Genomic DNA, 6,619 nt, shown 5'->3' on the forward strand with positions numbered 1-6,619 from the left:
CAGAAGGAATTCTGGAAGACAATTTACAAGAAAACTGACAGTCAAAATTCCAATTCTATTTTACATGAGAAAGCTGTAATACTCTTTCGTTTCATTTGCAGAAAGAAACAAACAAAAACACCCAGCAATTTAGCGATAGAAAATAAAGTTTTCTCTTGTTAGCAAATAAAAATAGTTTAGCTTCCGGGAAACCTGCCAGTCCTTATTACAATTTATTGAAGACCTTAAAAACAAAACAAAACAAAACAAAGGCATAGGCAGTCTTAAATGTGCTGCTGGTGTGTTCATTTTATGGGACTCAAGGGAGAAATGTGCCTGACAGAAGGCCGGAAGCACTTAAAAAACCCAAGTGTGGTCAGGATGCCACAGACAACCCCAAGCACCCATCCTAGAAGTGATCTTTTTTTTTTTTTTTTTAAAGATTTTTTATTTATTTATTTGACAGAGAGAGATCACAAGCAGGCAGAGAGGCAGGCAGAGAGAGAGGAGGAAGCAGGCTCCCTGCTGAGCAGAAAGCCCGATGTGGGGCTCGATCCCAGGACTCCGAGATCATGACCTGAGCCGAAGGCAGCGGCTTAACCCACTGAGCCACCCAGGCGCCCCCTAGAAGTGATCTTTATTGTAAACTTGTGTTTGGACCTCTGTGGCTTTCAGTGATTAGGTAGACTCTTGTCTTAAACCAGACTAAAAATACCTGAACCTTTCTCCCTGGGAAGGAAATCGTACCCTGCTCACGTGCCACTTCTCAGCTCTTCTCAATAGCAAAGAAAACAAAGCAAAAGTTCCAAAAAGGAAAGAAGCAAGCAATAACTGTCCATACACAAATATGTATTTTATTCAGTGCAAAGTAACTGTGCTAGAGTTGGGTCTAACTACTTGGTATATAGCTCAAGGTCAACGGGAAATTTCGAAAGGGATCGCTGTTTTCCCCAGAGCTTAAAAAATAACCTGGTGGGTTTTGTCATTAGGAGCAGATCCACGTCTAAAGGCTTTGATTGGCATTTTTCAGCTCCATCATCCTTAGAATAATCAGACCAACTTAGAATTGGCTTGCTGGTCTGGGCTATGATAATAGAGTCAGGAAAGGCATTTTATCAACCACCATTTTCAAACAGGCATTTTAATAGAGCAAGACAACTTTATACACTGTCCTAAATGACGAGACCAATTTAAGTTCAGTATTTAGGTCAAGTTTCTCAACACCTGGGCCGTCCAAGTCTGCTGAATACAGCCCGAGAAGGGGTGGTAGGAGTAGCAGCAGGTCAGACCAGAGGCTGAGGAGGTGCGTGGTGACTAGAAGAACAGTACCTTTGGGGATGGTGTTCACATTGCTGTTGACTCGGGATGGTGTGCTTTCTATCACTTTTCTATTACTTCAAAGATGCCACCCCAAATCCCACTATTCAGATGGTATAGAGAACACAAAAGATGTTGACAACCACTATCCTTGTGGTTTCCCCTCTCTCCTCTCCCATGCAGAGCTGGTCTCTCAGACTGCACCAACAACTAGCTACCTAGTGGTCAAAGCACCCGGTGGGTGGCTTCTTCTCAGAGATACTCAACTCCATATGAATTTTCTTTCTCAAAGCCCTACTTAATCTCTCAGTTTCCTCAGAGTATTTCTTGCTCTTCTGTCCTTGTCCTTTCACTTTCTTCCTTCTTCTATCAGGCCTTTTCTCCCTCTAGTCTCAGGGTGATCATGCCTGAATTCTCTTCAGACCTCTCTGCAACTGCTTCCTGTGTTTGCTCGAGGACCTTCCTTCTTTCAACACGGGACTTCTGTCTGTCTGCTGGACATCAGCAATGTGCTGATGATGGAGCCTGAAATGACTCAGGAGGACCAAATTCACGTCCTTCCTCACAAGATTCTCTACTTCCTTATTTCCGTGAACAGCAGCAGCTTCAGCCGTACGAGTGAAAAAATGGTGCCTATCTCATTAGGGTTGATGCTCTCTACCCTTTTGAAAATTTAGATTTTTTTTTTCTTTTCAGTTATACATGCACACCTTGTTTCAAGATGCAAAGTCTTTTAGTTCTGGAAAATTTTCTTGAATTTCTTTAGTACTGTTTTCTTTCCATGGCCTTTTTTTTTTTTTTCCCTCTTTCTGGAACTTCCATTGTTCAGTTACTGAAACTCGGGGACCAGTCCTCAAATTTTCTTATAATTTCACTCTCCTGTTTGCCAATTTCTTTGTTGTGTTGCTGTACTTTCTAGATTTCCTCAACTTAGACTACATTTCTGTTGTTTTTCATTTCTGCTATATTATTCATTTATACAAGTTTATTATATTGTCTTTTACAATTGCTTATCTCTGAGGATATTCGTAGATCAACTTCCTCCTCACTTAATCTGTCTAGTTTGTTTTGGCTTCTCTTCCATGTTTAGAGACTTTCCCCAAATGCTTGATGATCCTTGGCTGTTCACTCATACTTAAAAAAGTTGTGCGCTTAAATGCCCATCAGAAGGTCTATGCACATAGGTGTGGTTTGTGACTGTGGGCTTCAAGGTAGGGTGACTTGGTGGAGAAATTTCTTTGGGGAACCCTCCAATGTATCTTTAGATCTTTTCTTTGGGTTGGTCAGATTCCTCAGAAAAGTGACATGTAGTCACTTGGGGAAGAAGGCTGGGGACACCAGTGGTTCTCAACATTCAGTGTCTAAAAATTAATTCCATTTTCAGTGTGATAGGCCTGTCCTCAGATGTGCCTGGTGTTCCCCATTCCCGAGACCCTGTTTTACGTTCTTTGGGAAATAAGCCTCTCATGTACCCGAGTCAGACAGTGCACAATGGTTTAACTACATGGAAATCAGGCAGAGGATCTAGAAGTAATTCTCGAATAGGCTTTCAATTCCTTGGTTGACAGTGTAGTACTCGATACTCCTAAGTCTTCAGGGGGATTCACTTGGTAAGCAGGACGCCTCTCAGCTTTCTCCATTGCAGCTAATGATTTGATTTTCTTAGGTCTGCTGCGTCAGTCCTTGTGTCTCATTGCTCCTGATTTTGTCTCCTTTACTCTTGTCCTAGTGTGTCTCTGCAGGGAGGGAGGGGGATGCAGGTACTCAGCCAGGACTTGCTGCCCCTGTTCCATTTCCACTGCCCTTGACTCCAGTGGGGCTTCTGCAGGATTTTTTTCCGATCTTGCTACTTGTCCATCTAACCACTATATTGCTACCAAAATCACTTTTTTCCAAAGAGTCAACCTGTCATTTACTCAAAAACCTCACTGGCTCTCGATTACCTAGAAAATAGTCCAAACTCCTTATCAAAGCCCCAAAGGTCCTGGATAAGCTGGCCCCATTATCCCTTCCTGACATGACTTACATGGAAAAGAGGATGAGAGGACGTTGGAACCAGACTGCCTGGATCCATTCTCTGGGCTCTGCCATTTTTTCAGCTGGGTGATCTTGGCCTCGTTACTTAATCTCCTCTGCAAAACAGGGATTATAATACCCGCCTTCCAACATTATGGTGAGGATTATTAGAGCATTTACTACAGCAGCTGGCACACAGGAAGTACCATGGGAGCCTTAAAGGTAAGCCTCCGCACACCTGTCTCCTCCAGGAGATTATCAAGTCCTCGGAGAGGGCTCTATCCCGTTGAGTCAACATCTGTGAGATGCTTATAATGGGACAGACATGATGCTATCCACTAGGGACTAAGTAAAAAGAGCTTGGCCCATGAAGACTGACTAATGATTAAAATAGAAGGTGACAAATGCTACAATACAGAAAGAGCACAGTGAGGAGAACAGAAAGCAGGTAAGATCCAATGGTTCAAAAACAGTGTGGGAAGGCTTCACAGAGCCAACATTTAAGAAGGGGCTTGAGGAACAAATCTGTAAGACAAAAGGTTGTGCTGCTAAGACAGTGGGTGGGGGGAGAATGACTGGCAAGGCTGGAGAAGCAGGTTGGGGCCAATTGCACAAGACCCTGCATAACCTGTTTGAGTCTGTATTTTGTTTCAACCAGTTTGTCAATTTCACCATCCTCACAGGCTGGGAGTCCAAAGAGTTTGGGGCTGTTACATGTATTTTGTCACTAACAATAGCTACAAGGCAGCTATCTGGCAATTACTTAAAAAAATAAATTCAAACCCATTCCTCCAAAACGTTCAAGTGAGACCTAAAAGAACACATACCCTATGATTCCATTTATATAAAGACAAAACTGGGCAACATTAGTCTTTCATTGTCCCAATTCGGGATAGTTGCTTTTCCAAGCAGATAGTGACCAGAAGTGGATCCGGGAAGGACCCAGGCAGAGATGTCAGTAGTTTCTTGGTGTGCATGCTGGTTCCACAGGTATGTTGATGATGAAAATCCATCAAGCCGTATACTTACATGTGTTCTTTGCCAAATCGATTTTTAGTTAAAACGATAAATTAGATTCATGATCCTTTGCACTCATTTGGATACACAGGTGTATTCACTCGAAGATGAGGTGGGGTTACAGGCTGGGCAAGTATCATTGGTTTGGTGCTCCTTCACGGACTAACTCGGAAGAGCTCTCGGATATTCTGAACGGCCGAGGCGAGCCAACGTCAGTCACCTTCACCACTCCTGGGGCTTCCCGAGTGTGTGACAAATTGACTCATACTCGAGGGTCAGAGACTGAAATACCGGCCCTCAGTGTTGTAGAAGATGGCCCCTCCCTTCATTTGAGGTACAACCAGGGGCTGATGATTTCTTACTAACCTTCTAGAGAAACACAGCTCAAAACCACATCTGTACCAGCATAACTTTTAAGGCATTCAATGTGTATGTTCCCTTAGGAGCCTAAAGAATCATGTTTTGTTTTTGCTTTTCTTAAAAGAACTTATTTTCATATTTTCACTTGAAAAAAAAATTTTTTTTGAAAAAAAAAAAAAATCTATGTACCCAGTTAAAAACAAATTAAAAAAGTAAAAGAAGGTATATAATGAAAAGTCAAATCTCCTACTTCAGATCAGTTTCCCAAGGTAAACACTCTTGGGACTCTCATATATTCCTATATAAATATTTAACAAACACAGGAAAGCATATATAAATGTGTATTACACCTGCCCCCTTCTTTTCTTAAGCAAATGGGAGCCCTGTATATTCACTTTTGTTCTTGACTCCAGATGTAAACATGGATACAGCTCATTCTTTCCACAAGTATATAGTATTCTATTGAGTATATATAGTATCTCATTTAATCAGATATTTGTCTTTTGCTTTTACAGCGTACATCAAATACCCCTGAATGTATATACCCTCTTTAGTGTGTTTCTTAAATGATGTAGAAACGGCCCCAAAGTATACCAACTCTGTTACCAGACTTTTTGATACTCGGTTAACATTAGCATCTCATCGCTATCTTAATTAGGAATTTTCTATTTAGTTCCACTGATCTTTCCATTTCTACTTGAATGAGTACTGACCTGTTTTGATTACCACAGCCTTACTGCTTCCCCTCAAAAACATAGAATACAGAATATAATTATCTGTATCAAAATGATATATTTTTACTATTTTTTTTAAGTAGTGGAGCTCAAGACCTGCACTGAGACCAGGAGTCGAACACTTAACTGACTGAGGCACCCAGGTGCCCCCACAACATAAAAACAGTTTTAAGTAGAAAAACTATCTAGTGATTAAAAATTGCTTTAAAGAATAGACTCATGTTCACAGAATATATCATCCATCTACATATACAGTGAGCTGATTTCTCTTAAAAAAATAAAAAACAAACCTGCTAAGATTTTAAATTTTTTAGCTATCGCATTACAAGTAATACCTCGGAGGGAAATAATAAGTATACTGGATTAAAGAGTATCCCTCCCAAAATTCACATCTACCCAAAACCCATGAATGTGACTTTATTTGGAGGTAGGGTCTCTGTTGATGTAATCAAGTTAGGACAAGGTCACACTGGATGAGAGTGGCTGTTAATCTGATGACTGGTGTCTACAGGGGGAGATGGGACATATATAGGAAACAGACCTATATAGGGAAAACCTCACGAGACAACAGAGGAAGAGGCTGGCCTGACACAGCTCCAAGCTATAGAACACCAAGGATTGGGGCGCCTGGGTGGCTCAGTGGGTTAAGCCGCTGCCTTCGGCTCAGGTCATGATCTCGGGGTCCTGGGATCGAGTCCCGCATCGGGCTCTCAGCTCAGCAGGGAGCCTGCTTCTGTCTCTCTCTCTCTCTCTGCCTGCCTCTCCGTCTACTTGTGATCTCTGTCTGTCAAATAAATAAATAAAATCTTTAAAAAAAAAAAAAAAAAAAAAAGAACACCAAGGATTGCCAGCCATCGCCAGAAGATATGAAGAGACGGGGAAGGATTTTTCCCTGGCACTTTGAGACAGAGCATGGCCTGGCTGACACCTTGATTACGGACTTTTAGTCTCCAGAGCTACAAGAGAATAAATTTCTGTTGCTTTTAAGCTGCCGAGTTTGTGGCAAATTTGTTAACAGCAGCCCTAGCAAACTAATACAATATCCATTCCAAGTTTTGTGTGAAGTTTGAACTAGTGTAAATTTCAAGTGACATAAAACAGTAGCAGGTGACTTGTCATTTGAGGTATCTGTCAGTCACGAGGCTACTCTGAAAGGGCAAAAGGACAGACTTGATTTAGAAAACGCTTTTGAGGGT

This window comes from Lutra lutra, chromosome 7 (assembly GCF_902655055.1).
Source record: "Lutra lutra chromosome 7, mLutLut1.2, whole genome shotgun sequence".
Classification (NCBI taxonomy): domain Eukaryota; kingdom Metazoa; phylum Chordata; class Mammalia; order Carnivora; family Mustelidae; genus Lutra; species Lutra lutra.